Source organism: Callorhinus ursinus, unplaced genomic scaffold (genome assembly GCF_003265705.2).
Source record: "Callorhinus ursinus isolate GAN/ISIS: 27379988/994484 unplaced genomic scaffold, GSC_fseal_2.0 scaffold39, whole genome shotgun sequence".
NCBI lineage: Eukaryota > Metazoa > Chordata > Mammalia > Carnivora > Otariidae > Callorhinus > Callorhinus ursinus.
The window spans coordinates 4,703,820-4,722,375 of NW_027397101.1; the positions used below are offsets into that span (position 1 = coordinate 4,703,820).

At 46.1% G+C, this 18,556-nt stretch overlaps 1 pseudogene; it reads right to left on the reverse strand.

The window, feature by feature from the left end:
• Positions 1-249: 249 nt before the first annotated feature.
• Positions 250-1,214, reverse strand: LOC112808577 (AN1-type zinc finger protein 6 pseudogene; annotated as a pseudogene).
• Between the last annotated feature and the right edge of the window lie 17,342 nt (positions 1,215-18,556).

The following is an 18,556-nucleotide window of genomic DNA, read 5'->3' on the forward strand; positions in this document are numbered from 1 at the left end:
AAATTTCTCCACGTTTGTTATAAAAGCCCTCTGCACTCAACTAAAATTAAAATGATCTTAAAAGGATAATACTTGTAAAGTTTACTTAAGTCTTTTCAGCCACAGAAACTGCAATGGAAATAAATGTTCAGAGTCATTTTCAAAACAAAAACAAAAATCTATTCTTCTGATGACATGCATGATTAGAAGGTCTATGCAAGATACATTGTTCTACATTCCCAATGACTAGGGAAGAAAACCTCAAGTCAATTTTTAGTTTGCAGATGGTCAAAGGATTTTGTATTCCAGCAGGAGTTCAAATCTTCTGGATCTTTTCACCAACAACTACTGGATTTTCTTTTCTGATTTTCTCAGCAGCATCAGCTTTGTAATTGTAAGAGCAATTGTGTACATCTGAGTAACGGTGTACACCACAGTAAACATTTCCACACCGGCATTCAAACCCAGTAAGTCCCACTTTCTTCCTGCACATGAAACAGCGATTCTTTTTTTTTTTTTTTTCGTTTTTCAAGAGACTTGCTTTGCTCTTCAGATGGCTGTTGTGCCGTATCTGATACTGAAGCTTGCAGGTCTTCTGTTTCAGGTACTGCTTTGTCCACAGATGTACTGTCCACTTGGGAAGATGCTACAGATTCTGATAAAAGTGACTGATTTGATACAGGGCTTGGCTGCACAGATGCAGACGTGGAGTCTAGCGGTGACTGGGCATCCGGGATACTGTCGTCTGTGCACTGGACGGGTAAAGATTCAGACAGACTACCAACAGAAGCTGCAGGTGGGCTTATTCTACCATTACTACTATTCTGTCTTTGAAGATGTTCTTTCTAGCACACTGAATACATGCCATTTGTAGGAGGGTTTCCATAAAATCCGCAGCCAGTGGAACAAAGCATAGGCACTTGGCTGTGATTAGTCTCTTGAGCCATGTTCCTCTGTTGCACACCTGGCGGCGGCCCTCCCCGCCCGCCGCGCTGCCCGCCGCCACCGGTCGCCGCCAGAGAGTGGGGACAGATGAGGCCACCGAGTCCCTGCTCGCTCCAGCCCCGCCGCCCCCAAAGTCAGTATTTTCAATAAATTGTGTCAAGAAAACTAGACAACTACATGCCGAAGAATGAAACTGGACCATTTTCTTACACCATATACAAAAATACACTCTAAATGAACTAAAGACCTAAACTTGAGATGTGAAACCATAAAACTCCTAAAAGAAAACATAGGCCGTAATCTCTTGGACATCGGCCTTAACAACACTTTTCTGGATACGTTTCCTTAGGCAAGGAAAACAAAAGCAGAAATAAACTGTTGGGACCACACCAAAATAAAAAGCTTTTTGCACAGGGAAGGAAACCATAAACAAAATGAAAAGGCAACCTACTGACTGGGAGAAGGCCTTTGCAAATTACATATATGGTAAGGAGTTAATACTCAAAATATATAATGAACTAATAGAACTCAACATAAAAAAAAACCAACACAATTAATCAGAATCAGAAAAGGACACAGGACCTGAACAGACATTTTTGCAAAGAAAACATACAGATGGCCAAAAGACACATGAAAATATGGACAACATCACTGATCGTCAGGGAAATGCAAATCAAAAACACAATGAGATATCGCCTCATACCTGTCAGAATGGCTGGCATCAAAAAGACAAGAAAAAATAAGTGTTGGCAAGGATGTGGAGAAAACGGAACCCTCATGCATTGTGGGTAGAATTGAAATTTGTGCAACCACTCTGGAAAACAGTATGGATGTTCCTCACAAAATTAAAAATAGAAATACCATACAATCCAGTAATTCCACTACTAGGTATTTATGCAACGAGAATGAAAACACCAAATTGAAAAGACATATTGCACCCCTATGTTTATTGCAGCATTATTTACAATAGCCAAGACAAGGAAACAGCCCAAGTGTCCACTGATAGATGAGTGATTTGGCATATATATACAATGGAATATTAATCACTTAGCTGTAAAAAGGAATGAGATCTTGTCATTTGTGACAACATCAATGGACCTACAGGATATTCTGCTAAATGAAATAAGCCAGACAGAGAAAGGCAAATATCACATGATTTCATGCCTATGTGGAATCTCAAAAACAAAACAAAAGAACAAACCAACAAAAAACAGTAACAGACTCATAAAAAAGAAAACAAACCAGTTGTTGCCACTGAACAGGGGGGTCGGAGGATGAGCGAAATAGATGAGGGGATTGAGGGGGACAAAATTCCAGTTATACAATAAATAAATCACAGGGATGGAAAGTATAGCATAGGAAATATCGTCAATAATATTGTAATAACACTGTGTGGTGACAGATAAAGTACACTTATGGTGGTGAACACGGGATAATGTATAGAATTGTCAAGTTACTATGTTACACACCCAACACTAATATAACATTGTATGTTAAAATTATACATTAAAAAAAACTGGATAGAGATTCCCCAGATTTAAAAATAATCTTAAATATTTACATGGCATTACCACTAATAAGCTCTGAAGCTGAAAGTTTTCAAAACTATCAAGAACCATATATTGACTAATGATTTTCATCTCTCATGATGATGGAAAGATTGAATTTTCTTTCCATTATTGCTCAAATAGTGATATTCTGAAAGCTGTGATATGTAGCAAAAACTGTAGTAAGAAAGTATTACAAGGTGGGTCCAATGGCTAATGAAATAATGTTTTTTCCAGCAAAATGAAAACCAGATCTTGAGCAACACACATGTAATGCTGTGCTCAGCAATAAAGGCTTGTCTCCTTGCATTTTAATTATCTTATGACAGAAACCAAAGAAAAAGGAGTTTGTTGTTCAATCAAAAACACAGAAACAGAAAATGTGCATAAAAATGTTTTTGCCAACTTTACTCGTGATGGGGAGATATGCCTCCAGTGTCTCAGGGTCAGGAAGAGGTACGTGAATCGGGACGTGGCCACACCACAGAATATGCAGAACGTACACTGATGTTTCCGAAGAGCTTCTAATAACACTGAATATCAGCTGTCTTAGCATTAGGTTTAAAAAAAAAAAAGCAGTGTATACAATTGTACATTTTGCATGATTTCAGTTACATTAAAATATGTCTAGAAAAAAAGACAAAAGGATAAAACTTCCATTGTATCAAGTTGCCCCGAAAGCCAAGGGTGTTGTCTGAGGCCCAGTGAGGACTGGCTTGGAAGGACTTCAGTTTGCCCACTTCCAGCACAAAGACAGAGTCCCTGGCTGTGAGGGAGAAGACAGTCCTCACCCCCCTCTGTTTGTCTCCCTGACTGTGGGAAACCGGCACCCGTGGATGAATCGGTCAGGGTGAAGGCTTTGGGCCAGGAGAACAGGTCTTTAGGGCCAGAGAATCCTTTACCTCATGAGACACAGACACAAATATACATGTACCTATACACAACACACACAATACACACACACAAACATTTATAGACAAATGCACACATATGCATACACAGTTACACAATATACACATAAATATGTACAACTTGATACACACACACTACATTACTATATAAATACTTAGCACAGGAGAATAACGGGCCCCCAAGTATGGGCAGATGCTGTGACACTTAGTGTGAATTGTTAATAATTGATGGTATAGTTTTGTCTAAATCTCTTAAACCCTTTGTTTCCAGATCTCAAAGACTGAAGTTGAAGCAAACCATTTGTAAGACTCTTTTAGTTGTAAAATTCTGTGATTTCAGGGGACAAGGCACATTATCCACCAAGAGCTGACCTCAGATCCTGCTCTGTGCCCCCAGCAGGAGCCCCACAGGCTGGAGTCACAGCCTTGGGCCCCAGGCCAGGCCCCCCTCGCCAAACATCAGCCCCAACGGTGAGGGCACATCACAGCCCCTTCCCGGGGGACCTCTGCTGTAGATTCTTGTGGAACTTCTTTCCTGCCCCTCCTCCCAATGCCCACACTCTTCCTCATCCTTTCGGAGCAGAGACTTGGCCCTGTGAACTATAGTCACCACCAGCCAGCCTCTGAGGCTGGGGGTTCTGGAAGATTAGCGGCTGTCCCCTGGGGAATGTCTGGCTCCGCCACAAGCACATTTCCAGGGATGCCATGGGAGGGGGCTGACTACTCCTTAAAATCCCCTTTCAGGGGCTCCTCCCTGGCCCTCCATCCTCCTGGGTGTTCTGCCGGGACCTGCGCTCCTGGACGTGTCCTGGCCCAGCTCTGGAAGCTTCTGAGTCCTGGGCCTGAGGGATTTGAGGCTCCAGCCTCTCAGCAGCATGTGACCTTTGGTTGCAAAGATAAAGTCTGACCTCACGCTCAGGTGTCACCCAAAGCACAGCTACACTCTCTGGAAATAGCCCGCAGGAGCCAATTTCTCAGGCGGCAGTTGGCTTGAGCCCCGTGACCGGCCTGGGTGAGCAGGCACATGGTCACCTGTAACTGTGTCCCCGTTGTGAGCCCAGGGGCTGGCGTCCACAATAGGTGCTCAGCAAACGTCTGGAGATAATGAGTCAGATAACCCCACTCCTGATACACAGTTTGGCCTGATAGTGTCCTCAAGAATCCAAAGTTCTGACAAGACTACGGCCCCATTGCATATATGGATTCAAACTGGGGGGGAAAATTGAACAGCATACAAAAGAGAAAAGAGCCAAACAAAATTCTTACCTCTTTTCCCTATGATAATCCCTCTTGAGATTTTTCTTTGAAATAACAAATATCAAATTCTTCCAAACAGCAATCTATCATTTTTCTCTCTCTCAGCCCTTTCGGGGAGCCCTGCTTTTCTGAATCCTCTACAGACAGCAGGTACTCCTGTGCATTCCTCTGCAAGGTTTTCTGTTACCTGGTTATTTTTCCGTTTCAGGTTTATGGATTTTTTTTTACTTCGTTTTTAAGAAATTGTGATAAGAGAGACATAGCCCAGGATTGTTCATTTGAGCCGCATTTCCCTGCACAGCGCTGGGCACCATCACCTCCCTCCATCCCCAGAGCGTTTCCATCTTCCAAGACTGGAACAGTCCTTTTACTCTTCAGGAAGGCCTTCCACTTCCAGACTCGGATCTGCGGATGTCCCTCGGGGTTACAGCCTGGCTGCCATCATCGGCCGGTTACGGGGGATCAGCCAGGCCGGCCCTTCCCTCGGGACCGGCTTCTCCACGGTCGCAGCAGGAGGGCCGAGGGGCCAAGGGCGGCTCACCCGGCGGGGTGAGGGGCCTCTTGGGCACATTGATTGTGATAAACAAAAGTTGCTGGAGAGACACTCAGACACTCCCCCACACCCCCCGCCGAGAGCAGGGGAGAACTCTCCCTGTGGAGGGTGCCCTCCCTGTACCCAGAGACAGAGACGGGCTCGGCACCAGAGACGGGAGCTTCGGAGCCCAGCACGTTGGGTAAACAACCCTGTTCCCTGGTCCTCATGTCCGTCCCAGCCCACATTCTGTGCAGAATTCCTTCCTGAGTGAAGCTCCTGGAGTTAGGTTTTCCCTGTCCTGTCAATTCCCCACAGATCCGTTGTCTCTCTGCCTAAAACGTCTGAAAAACGGCAGCCTCGGTCACTTCCGTGCGCTCCATCTCATTACTGGGCCTCGCTGCGCACGTAAGAGAACTTCGGTTTTCTCTCCTGTTCATCCGTCTCATGCCAATTTAGTTCTTCGTCCAGCGGGAAGACCTGGAGGGTAGAGAAGAATTTTCCCTTCCCTTCAGGGCTCAATAAGACCCGCGAGGACTCGGGACATGGTGGGGACGATCCATTTCATCATTTTGAGGAATCCTATAGTTGTAATTATACCCCTTTCTGCCCTTTCTGCAAACTGTCCACCAGAATTCCCACCCACGGTTCTGATTCCTTTTCCAAGGTGGGGAATCCAAATTTCTGAACCAATCAGAACCAACAAAACTCCTTTAGCCCTCTATAAAAGTTTTGGGTCAGGCATCACAGGGCAGCCCAAGGGTGACTTTGTACCCCGGGCAGCACCGCCCAGAGGGGATGAGGAGCCTGTTCCCGAGTGCACTTCACTGCAACACTAAGAAAAAGATCCCATGAGGCTTGTCTTTGTGGCTCCCAGGACCTTGCGCCATCTGAGTCTCTCTGTGGCGGCAGGAGGGGAGCCGTGTTCTGGTTTCTTCCCTCCTGCAGGAGGCGGAGCCGGCTGTCCGGGATGGGACTTTGCCAGACACTTCCAGCCTCACCTGAGTTCATGCTCTCAAGACCCCCAAAGCCCCCCAGGATGCTCCCCATGGTCTTTCCCAGGATGGGGCAGGGAGCTCCGTGGTCCTTAAGCAATTCAGATTTGGGTTGTAATGATTCCCATTATGGCTTCAACGTTTCGGGAGCCCAGGTGGCCACGTCCTTCGGAACATGTGCCAATCCCGGCACCCGCATCAAAGACAGGACAGACTCTCGCAGTCCTTTGCTTTTCTTTGCCCAGCATCTTCCCTCCACCTCTTTCCCGTGCCAACACAGCTCCCTTCTTGGGAAGAATGACTACTTCCCCAACCTCGCCCCAGGTTCCCCAGGGCCAGGACATCAAGGACTCCATCTTTGCTCCCTCCACGTTTTATGCAGGCTGCTCCATCTCTTGGGTGTTCCTGTGAATTTTGCCCATGACTCTGCCTTTTCACTGATGCCCCCACGTGGACCCTGACTGATGCAAATGAAGCAGGTACCAGTCTGGTACTCAAGATTTTTCAGTGATGCTGAATCCCACAGTGACAAAGTTATTCCTGCTGGGGGCAAGAATTCCTGTCCCCTCCAAGGTCCTTCTAGCCAGGTTAAGAATCCAATTGTGGTTAAGACTGATTGCTAGGGGAAAAAATCAAATTTAAGAGCGGATGTATGAGGAATCCACACAGACATGGAAATCCAAAGACAGGCAAAATGAGGCACATATGTCGTCCTGTACTAAGGACAAGGGTATGGGGGTCTGGACTACAGAGGAAAGGAATGCAATTTACAGGAAGATGAAAAAGAGTAAATGTTTGGTAAGCAAATATTGGCTGGGCCACTCAGAAACAATGGGACGGAGATAGGACTTTGATCAAAGTGGCCTTGCTAGGTTCCTCCTGTCTATCACACCAAGTTCACGTCATAATGTATTTCTGTGTTGATAGCTCTTTTCTGGAGCATGTCCTCTGTCTAAATTCTTTTTAGGGCATTGAGGGAGAGGTAAAGAGGTTTTCCTGAATTGGCTGGGTTTTGATTGTGTTTTAACTCAAAATAGTCTTTAGGTCAGAGAGGCCCATCTTGGGGTAGCCTGCTGTTGGCCCCTACAGTTCCTTCCTCTGAAACTTCCCTGAAGTTCCACATGGTAAATTTGGACGATTATTCCATCTTGTTGGGCCAGTCTCTTAATCTTGACAATAGATTTGATTCATTCCATTCAACTCATTTCAGGAGGTAATGAAGCAGGTGTGCTCTCAAAGTTAGACCTGTGGTTCCAATAAGCAGGTATTAAATAAGAGGCATTTCTATGGAAACAAAAGGAAAATAATGATTGGATCAAGTTATAAACCAGTTTTGAGGGCTGAGGGTAGCCAGTCGAGATTTCTGGATGTCAGTCTGGAAGCATCATCCTCAGAGAGAGTGGGAGCAGTCAGTGACAGTGTGATAGATTTTCCTGGTGTGCAGTTCAAATGTCTCTGGTGATCCTTTTCAGTGGCCTGAAGAGCAAAAAGCATGAAGATGGTCCATACGTGAGCTGTTGTAGCGATTTCTCTGAAGTGTATGTCAAGTCATTTATATTCAGTTTGCCGGGCCTCGGGAAAAAGGGCAGTTTTTGTTCTCAAATGATTCCAAGTCTGAAAGCTGAAAAAAATTTTAAAATGTTAGTTTGGAGAATTGTTGCCAGGCACGGGAGGACCCTGTAGAAATCGGAGTCTAGCTCAGTTTAGGATGAACTGTACTAGAATCTACCGTCTACAAAGGCGTGTTACTGAAACATGTTTTCTCTCTATAATCACCCTTTTTACCAAAGATTTTCAAGCTAACATTTATTTGCAAAATAAGTCTACTTTTAAAAAATACTTGGCCTGATTATTTACATAAGTGCAGCAAGACTAGTGATTGATCATATAGGTACTTTAAAACCTGCTTTGATGGAATTTTTCATAAGGAATTTCTAAATTGAACTTTTAATAGCTCCTCAAGGCCAGGAACCAAGTTAACTACTTGTCATCAGAGTTATCCTGCAATACCTATAGATTTGGGGAATTCCTCTCTTCTCAAGGTTCCCCAAATATCCTGAGGTTCCCGTATCTGTCAAGAAGTGACCTTCTTTACTCACCTGGTAAGGCTGCTGGGAACTCTGTAAGCAAGGTACTGGGCTGATATCTTCAAGGGCTCCTATAGACCCCATAGAGGCAAACTTAGTTGCTTAAAACTGTGTGAGCATATCTGTGTGTGCACGTCTTTCTCAGATATGACAGTCCAGTCAAAGCCTTGGTAATATAACCAATGTTTCCAATGTGTCCTGTTGCAAGGAAAACAGATTCTTATTGAACTTACATAAATAAATATATTGCCATAAAAATATAAGAATACTCACTGAGTTTCTGAATTTTGGAGAGTTCAGGTGGGGAGAAAAGGTAAATGTTTCAATCTTGCTTACAGCAATATAATGCATCAAATTGCTATAAGTCAGTTAGCTTAAAAGAAAATGTTTCCCTAAATCTAGAAAAACAAAACATTTTTTTAAGTGATCATAAAAATGATACCAATCCTCCTTGGTTCTTTCAGTCCCATGTTATTAAGTCTTGTTCTGCTTGAATCCAGTTTTTCCACTGGTTCTGGATATGTTTACATAGCTTGGTTTTAGGATCTTAAGGTTATCAAAAACCTGCACTCAGAGGTTTGTTTCTGGTTTTGTTCTTAGGTTTTTCATGAGCTTCACAGAAGATGAAGCACATTGGCGAAAAGCTTTTATGAAAGTATCTGAGGAAAAGTATAAACATCTGTAAATGATAAAAGGCTTAAAAAGGGCCATGATTAAATATCTGGTTATTTCTGTGACACACAACACTTCATGACACTAACATACCAGGACATCAGATCTCTATGGGCTTTATACAATTTTGAAACATTTATTTTCATAACTTCTCTACCCAAATATAATTTAACAGCATTTAGCATCACTTACTTGACAATGCTTTAATTTATGTCATTTTTTACATACCAAGAAAGTCTAATTAGTTTAATTTCTCACAAAATCCTTGAAATGTTCCAGGAGCTCTCTGGAAGATTTCAGTTAGATTGCAGTCAAAAGATTTGACTTCAGAATTTTATTTTAGGAAGTTTGTAAAACTTTGACCATTTGATTAAGTGGTATCACAGATCATTATGTAACAATAGTTACCCATTTAACCAAAGTAGTAGTAAAAGATGTCAAAGGCATTTATGCCAAAGGTTATATAGTTATGAGCAAAATTTAGCTCTTTTAATAGTAAGACTCAGTTTTCTTAAGTGATCAAAGACCTGATAGACATACAAAGTTATTTTCACAAGATACAGAATCCTTTTTTTTTTTTTTGGCAGATAACTTTAAAGGCAGAGAAAAAACATTTATTTGTAATTTTTAATTAACAACCAGCCATCAGTTCAAGAAAACTTTGTTCTTTTAACAAAGGGAAAACAAATTTTGCACCAGGCTATTTTTAATATTAAAATTCATTTCTTACTTAAATTTATCTTAATTTTAGCTAGTACTGACCACATCATTCCTTTTCCATAAACCTTTTACAACTCTCTTTCTTATATTCAGAAGTTGTCCTAAGTTTTTGGTTTTTTTCCCCCCAAACAATTATCGTCGTGTTAGGACAAAAACCACTTTCTTTTTCCTAATAAAAAATATATCTCATTCATCATACCTTTTCTTTTTGACAAATTTTGCAAGAGAGCTAGCTTGAATTTATTTGACTTCTAGTAAAACGCACGCATAATAAAAGTCTCATATTTAATGCTGATAATTCTAAAGACATGTCTATTTTAATTAAACCAACAACCTTAAATTACCTTTAGTACCAAATATTTTCCCAGATCACATGAACTTGAAAAACATTTTGGTTAGTTTTTATCTTTCTGAGTTTTAGAATGCCCAATTTTTATAAGCACTTGCCTTCAACTAAATAGTCTTTCACAACTTAACGTGAGCAATACCTCTGGGGGAAGGGAAAATCTCTCATGTTTATCACATACGTGGCCATCTGCACACAGACAAGATAGTAAAGCAATCCTAATATTTGTGGAGAGGACACTGAAGGCACATTTTTCAAATATCTCCCTCTATTTTTTTTTTTTCTGATGACCCACTTTTCCCTACAGTTTGCATTCCAAAGAATGGCTTTTAGGTCTTGGAAAAGATGGGGTAGAAAATTTATGTCACAAAGGTGCAGAGAGACTATCTTAAGTTTTCTCCAAGGTAGAAATTTGGAGCATATCTTTCTGTTATCAGAGGTGCTAGAGTCTGGGCACAAGAACCCTTTTAGCAGTTTGTATTTTTAAAACGTCTCTAACTAACTAACTAACTAAATAAATAAATAAATAAAAATTTTTGAAAAGCCACTCTCCTTTCTTTTTTTCCCGGTCTCAGATGATTCTGGTCTGTTTTTACATTTTTAAAGACAAGATCTACAGGGCACCTGGGTGGCGCAGTTGGTTAAGCGACTGCCTTTGGCTCAGGCCATGATCCTGGAGTCCCTGGATCGAGTCTCAGGATAGAGTCCTGCATTGGGCACCCTGCTCAGCGGGGAGTCTGCTTCTCCCTCTGACCCTTCCCCCTCTCGTGCTCTCTCTCTCTCTCTCTCTCATTCTCTCTCAAATGAATAAATAAAATCTTTAAAAAAAATAACAAAGACAAGATTTATAATTGTCAGGACAGAGAAAGAATGTATCTTTTTTCCCTATAGTTTCAGAGTAATTGTTATTTAAAATGGATCTTTCTTTTCTTTTTTTTAGAGAATTTTTTTAAGAACTATTTATTTATTTAATTTAGAGGGAGGTGGAGGGGCAGAGGGTGAGGGAGGAAGAGTCTTAAGCAAACTCTGCACTGAGCCAGAAACCCAACATAGGGCTAGATCTCCTGACCCTGAGACCTCGACCTGAGTTAAAACCAAGAGTCTGACGCTTAATCGACTGTGCCACTCAGGCATCCCAGATCTTTCTTTTCTTAAGTACAGAGCAATTTGTTCAATATTCTGATCTTTTATAATATCCACAAACATTTTGAGAGGAATAGGTGAGTTTGGGGGATTACTAAGTATATGTGGGCTTTGACTTGTTTTTAGGGTTGCATTTCTGACCTTGCAGAGATTTGGAAGACAGAGATAGTTGTTTTTAATTTCCCAAAGAACTGGATTACAGCTTGAATATCAAGGAGTTACCCCATCTTTTTAACTAAATTTGTTTTTGTTTTTGCTTTTTTATATCAGAAAGATTTTTAAAAACTATTTTATTTATTTATTTGACAGAGAGAGAGTACAGGAGGGGGAGCAGCAGGGAGAGAGAGAAGCAGCCTCCCACTGAGCAGAGAACCCGACGTGGCGCTCGATCCCAGGACTCATGACCTGAGCCGAAGGCAGATGCCCAACTGACTGAGCCACCCAGGAGCCCCTATCAGAAAGATTTTTAACTGAAATGGGAATCAAAAGATTTATACCTTTGTAAAGTCTGTATAAAGCATTTTAACAAAAATCTTCTTTCTGGGTACACAGCTGAACCTTGGCTTCTATTAGCCCCTGAATATTGATCTTTTTCAAATCATTTGTAGGAGGCCCCAGGGAAAAATTTGGTACTCTTTTCTTGGTGAAGGAGGGGTTAGTGAAGAGTCATTATTCTTTCTAATTTCTCTCTAAATCTGGTAGGATATTTTAAAAGCAGAGGCAAAGGGTTTTATAATTTAAAAGATCTGATGGTTCCAGAGGACATCAATTCCTCTGTGGTGGGGCTCTAAGATACACCTGTAAAGGACATTGTATAGGGATGTCTGAATCTGGGGCACCCGGGTGGCTGAGTCGGTTAAGTGTCTGCCCTCAGCTCAGGTCATGATCCCAGGGTCCTGGGATTGAGCCCTGTAAGGGGCTCCCTGCTCAATGAGGAGTCAGCTTGTCCCTCTACCCCTCCCCCCACTCATGATCTCTCTCTCTCTCAGGTTCTCTCTCTCTCTCAAATAAATAAATAAAAATCTTAGGGAAAAAAAAGAAAGAAAAGAATGTCTGAAGCTGGCAGAGCCTGATCACAGAGCCCTAGAAGGGGGGGCGGGGAGAGTGGGCCTTGCCGCCAGTTTCAGATGCTTTTGTTAAATTCATTTTCTAGCTTTCAGCATTTACAAGCAACCTGTATAATGAACCTGGAGATTGGGCCAGAGTGCTGCCTGTAAACTTTTAGGGACAGGGAAGTCATAACAGGCCAATGAGGCTAAACTTTAAGAGTCAGGCCCTCCCAGCAGTAACACCTGGGGAGTGAGGAGCTGGGACCATGGTGTTTCCTAAATTCCGGCTCCTGCACTGAAACAGTCTCCTGTGTGTCCCCTGCTCCCCAGGCAGGCAGGTGTGGCTAGCAGCAGGGGTGAGGCCTGGGGTGGCCCTGGCTGTGGGCCTCTCACAGGCCAGGCTGCCAGGCTTGGGAAGAGGAAGGGAAAGCAGCAGGGAACCTGAGGAATCAGAATTCTAACTCAGTGCCATCCTCCAGGGGGTCAGAAAGTGTATTTGTGTAAGTGGGAGGCAGGATATGTACTATTTCCCTGTTTATTCCCTTTAATCTTATACTTTAAATATTTACCCAGAGATGGAGGCCTCTGTTTGCGTTCCTGCCCATGGCTCATGAAGTAACTGAGCCTGGAGAGCCCATCCAAGCGCCCTCAGATCTCGCCTGGCCACCACGATCACTTTCTACCTGATGTCTCTGGGCATTCGGAAGGAAAGTCCCAAAATTGAGTCAGATTTTGCTCCCACCTGCTGAACAAACCCACTCTCCTGACCTAGGTTTGTAAAGCCACCTACCTCTCTGATCAGGCACCTCTCTGATCAGGCACTGCTCTCCCCCAGACCACCTTGCTCAAGCCCCAGTGCAGACCCCTCCCCCTTCCTTTTGGTCTGGTTCCTGGGACACACCCAGCTCTTTACTGCCCCAGGCCCTTTGCACTCACTATTCCCTCTGCTTTCCCCCAACCCCTGCTCTGGCTGCCTCCCCTCTCCAGTCTTTCACACGTTGGTTTAGATGTCACCATTGGAGAAGTGTCCCCTGAGCACTCAGTGGAAAGTAGCCATGCCCCCACCCCCCTTTTTCTCATAAGACCCTGTGTGAATCCCTGCACTTACACCAGGGACAGGTGGTCTCTCTTGTGACTGCCATGTATCCCTAAACGAATCATAGACAGTGGGAAATGAAAGGCGTGATTGTGTTCCAACAAAAGTTTATTTACAAAAGCAGGTGGTGGACTGCCTTTGGCTCCCAGGCCATTGTCTGCCAACCCCTGACTTACCCCATCTGGCATTTTTCTTATTTGTTTATAGCCTGAGTTGTGCCTCTTGCTCACTGTGGTCTCTCCTGTGCCTAAAACAGTTCTTGGCATATTGTAGACACAGTGACTCTCTTTTTAGTGACTATTATTTGGTAACCGCATTGCTCTTGGACGCCCTGGTGAATCATGGTTTCTACTTGCCCTCTGTCCAGCACATTTTCCCCTGGTAATTTAGCTTCATTGTCTCATTGCAAAAATAACTGAACCTCAGCAGGTTGGCAGGGAAGACCATGGGAATCTGGGAAAGCCAAGTTAGAGCATGGCCAGAGGGCAAGGCTTCCTGCACAAGGCAAGATGCAGTGAGACCCAGCAGGGAAGGAACTGCAGCTCTTAATCATGCAAATGCTGTTTATTTGTGGTGAATTTTAAACTCTGGGCAAACTCCCAACTTTGTCCTATTTTCCAATATGTTTCTGGGCATCTTTTTTCACTGTGTTGTCTTAGGCTTAGAAAAATAACTGCTTTAAGATCAGCTTCTGAAACATCTGATAAGAAGGACAATCAAACAAAATAAAAATAAGCTAACTTCCTATCCCCCCTCCCCACCCCCAACTAGGATGCTAAGGTCAGATCAGAGGGGACCTGCAGTGATAGTAAACATAGATGCAGAGGCAAAATCTCCCTGCACCCCCTCTCCGCCATCCTAACAACCATCCCTCCTTTTCTGAGGGAAGCAGAATTGGGCTGGCTAAGCAACAGCACAGTTCTCAGGCAGGTGTGGATGGCTGCACGGGGCCTGTCCAGTTGGGGCGGGCAGGGGGCGGGGGGAGAGCCAGGCAGTGTCGGAGGGGCGGCTCCTTGGAAGGTGACTCCTACAACCCAAGCTGGGCCTGTGGGGCTTCCCGACACCCCAAAGCAGCATGCGCTGGTTACCCAGCTTGTGGGGGGCAAAAAAACAAAACAAAACAAAACATAACCACCAACCCAGATTTGCAGTACCTGCTGATTCCTGTGGTGTAAATCCTGCCACCAGGGCTGACTTCAAGCCCCCAGTGTGAGGGCACGGAGCACGCAGCAGTTGGGAAGAGACCCCTGTGGTGGGCTCTGCAGGACCGGACCAGAGGCTCCCGCACACCACCGCCCCCAGTCACTTCGTGGGGAACGGGGTCAGAGCAGACCTTGCCCAGCTCAGGCCTGCCCCGTGTTCTTCCTGCCCCCACAAGTTCTGGCCTCGGCCACCCTCACCCCCCATCCTGCCCAGAGGCCCTGGCTGCAAGGTCTCCTCTCCCCAAGGTCAGCCCCCCTCCCCAGCTAAGGACCCAAGGAGCCGCTCCCTCTGCTCTGGCCAGTGCTCTGCTGCCCCCTGCAGGTCATCAAGATGACTGTGGTTGTACTTCTAGAACAGCAAGTCCCATGGCTTCTCTAGCAAATCCTCTTCAAAAATATGTTCTTAGACTTGTCAACTGACTAGAGGTGCAAACAAGGAGGCTTTTCTGTTGCTAATCTAGCCCACTTGCAAACTTATGGAATGACAAGGCAATTTATGGCCACCCGCCTGCTCTGCAGACACAGAATTCTCCCGAAGAATGTGTTTAGAATCCACATGAGAGGGTCTTACAGAGGGTGGTTCCCCACAGGGCATGTCAGGAAATGGGTAGAGGTGATTTTTTTTATTTGACAATGAATGGGGGAGGGGAGGCAATGACATGAGCTGCTTGGGGTCCTCATGTCTCCAAGGACAGGAAGTCCTACCCACCTCAAAATATGAATTTTACTCTGGTGGTTTCCTCCAGATGACATGAGTTATAATTACCCATAAATCCATTGTCTTGGTCTTCTCTGCAGGTCCTGCCTGCTCCTTGTGACAAGCTACCAGGTCATTAGCACCTGGCTCAGGGGCACCGGGTAGGGCAAGGCCAGAATGCAAACATCCAGCTCCTACCTCATTCCCTCTTGGACAGAAAGCCAGGGAGTTCTGGGAAATTCTCAGCACTCTATTCATAATTACCTTTGCTTGCTTTTTCTGTGCCTGGCACTCTGCTGGTTTTCTCTAATCTGCTCAAGTCCCTGTGTGGTGAGGGTCCCGGTTTTCACCTTACAGATGAAGAAGCCCAGGTTCCAGAAGGCCCAGTGACTGACCACACAGCTGGTGAGGGGCAGATTCAGCACAGAAACCTCGTCCTGCTGATTCCAAAGGTCAAACTTTCCATGACACTGGCAGGCCTTTCTTTTGGGAGCCTGAGTAGTGTCTCTAAGGGCCAAGTGTTTTGCAAACTGTAAAGCGCTGCATAACTGTAGGACATTTGGTTGATGGTGGTTTTCCTGTCATTTGGAAAGGCTCTATGATGGACAGTAACCTTTGTCACTGAGGGTCCTCTGCCCATGTAATGTGCCGATCCGGAGTCTCCAAGAGAAATGATGTGGCCAGAAGACCCCAAAAGACAGACACTTTAGTCAAGGCTCAGATTTCTTCCAATCAGGACAGTGGTCCCCAAACTTGGCTGCACGCGAGAATCACCGCGAGCACTTATAACCACAGTGTCCAGGCTGCGCCCAGACTCAGGGAAGCAGAGCATCCGGAAGGGAGTGGGCGCGTGCAGCCTGCGGGAGATCTTAGAGACCCTGGGGTTCCAGTGTGCGGGGAGGTTTGGGAACGGCTAAACTGAGGCCTTTTCTTACCATGTCAGTAAGGATCCAGGCAGTTTGGCATGAATCCCTGGTTGGGGTGTGGTGTCTGACAAGATCCCTGATTCTCCCCAGAGCAAACTAGAAGCCCTCCCCTGCCCCCCTGGAGACATCTGGGGACCCCAAGGGAGAGCGAGATGGGCAGGGTAGGAGGGCCACCCCGGGGGAGACCGGGGTGGAGGAGGGGACAGGCTCCTTGGATTGACTATAGGCTCCGGGGAAGGAGGTGTTATCAACACAGCTGCACTGTCAGCGCCCAGAGGCTCCGCTGTGCCTGGGGGGTCACGTGCTATCTCTTAATCCACAGCTCTGGTCCCCCTGAGCCCCGCGAGAATGGCCGGGCCTGCCTCCTTTCCCGGGACAGATGCCCCCGGGGGCCACGTTTCCATCTCTCCGACAGCAGGCCAAGGGTGTGCCTTAGACACGGGGCCCGTGGCGCTGTCCTCTCCTGAAAATGCAGGACGGGAAGGGCAGAGCCACCGGGCAGGACGCAGGAGCGGGGGACCCGTGTGGACGCTGGCTGCCTCCCTGTGCAGCCGCTCCGGGCCCGGGGGAGGGGGTCCCCCCCACACTGCTTGTCCTGCGGCCACACACATCCGCGCTCTGTGGCCAGTGGAGGGTCGTGGCTGGCGCACTGTGGGGCTGCAGCAGGAAGGACATGCCCGGAGCAGAGGGGGAGCGGGTGTCCAGGGGGAGCGCTGCAGGGGAGGCGGCCTGCTGTCCCCAGAGAGGAAGCGGGGGCGGGGGGTGGGGGCGGGTTGGGGGGGCGCTGTCTTCTGCTCAGGGGTAGGGGTGGTCCCTCCACCGGGCCTGCCGCTTGTCACCACTAGGGGTCGGCAGTCAGCAAAATCCACGATTTCCTGCTATGATTTCACGGTCTCCCCGGGAAATTATTATTTTCATGATGCTGTACACAAAGTCTATTCTAATCCTTAGTCTCACAATGAGAACTCGGTGCGGTACAGGAGTACCTGTCACGTACCAATCTGGTCTGCTCTCGGCAAGCACGAGCCCGCCGTGCACTAGGTAAGTCTCCTGACCATGGCCCTTGTGACACAGGGTTCAGGCTCAGGGACTGGACAAACTCATTTTTCTGAAACCCCGTAGCCTGTCAAGCTTGGACTAACAGTCTGCATAGAAACTGAAAAGTGGACTACATTGGCACTGAGAGTTGAGTCACTTTGTTTTCTTCCTTACATTTGTTTGCCAAGTGTCCCACTTTTATAATCAGAGAAACAAGTATATTCAAGAGTAAGTGTTCCCGCTTTCTTCCTTCCCCTTGGATATTCCCGTTGTCCATGTCCTCAGTGTGTGAGTGTGACCAGCCAGCCAGGACCTCTGTCTGCCTCCCCCGTCTTCCCTCCTGCGCTCCGAGCAAGCAGGGGAGGAGCGGGCTGTGTACCTTACCTGCAGCAGCTCAGGTGCTGTGTAGACTGCCCTCAGGTGCCTGGAGGAGGGGGCCGTGGGGTCACATCTCACCTGCGTTTAACCCAAACCCCGTGCTCCTGGGGCCGGGCTCTCCTCCTGCACAAGAGATTGTTGGCACCATGCCTGACCATTCTAGTAACACCGTTTGGCACGGCCTGGGTAGGATTCGTGCCCAGGGGACTTGGGTTTTGAGTTCAGCGAGCTCTGTACTGAGCAAATCGTGGGGCCTCAGCCTAGAACAGTGGTCCTTTGCTGCGGGAATGCACACACCTCAGGTGGAGGAGAGTGGGGCATGGGGAAGGAGTTCCCCAGCCAGGACTGAGAAACTACAATCTGAGCGCACTTGGCTGATGCAACCGAAATGTCCTAACCTATTAGAGAGACTCTGGCATTTTCTTTTAATGTTTGTTAACCTTAATCCTTGTTAGTATCTGAGTAGAAGTGGAGGTTAAGGTGATTCCATTGGAATCACAGGACAAGCCTAAGGAGAACGTATAAACCTCAGTTCCCCAGATGCATCAACCCTCTGCCACTTCTTTCTATTTTCTATAAGTTAATCAGCCTTTTTCATAGTCAGCCATGACTGTAACCCAGACTTTGGGCATAATTACTCTCCACACTATCAAGAACTATCATATTCCTTTGTTCTTCTTAAAAAAATGTGATTTAGAGCCCCTCAATGCAAAATCTAGTCCTTTCATTCTTGGAGCCTCTCTTTCTCCCCGTGGCTCAGCGAGGGTCCTGGGGTTTTATAACAATTTGCGTTTTTGCAGCCCTTAGTCATCCCAGGATGTGTGATCTGGCCCCTCCTTGCCCATGGCTGTGCTTGGAGCCCACCCTCTCTAGACCAGGCTCGCACAGCATGAGTGAGAGCAGGCTATGTCCCTGACCCTTTGAGAAACCCCTGACCCTCTCCCAGGGTCGGGGAGATGCTTCTCCCCTCTTCCTCCCACTCCACGAGGCAATGGACACTTCATCGTTGATGACAGCAACTTTATAGGAGGAATTC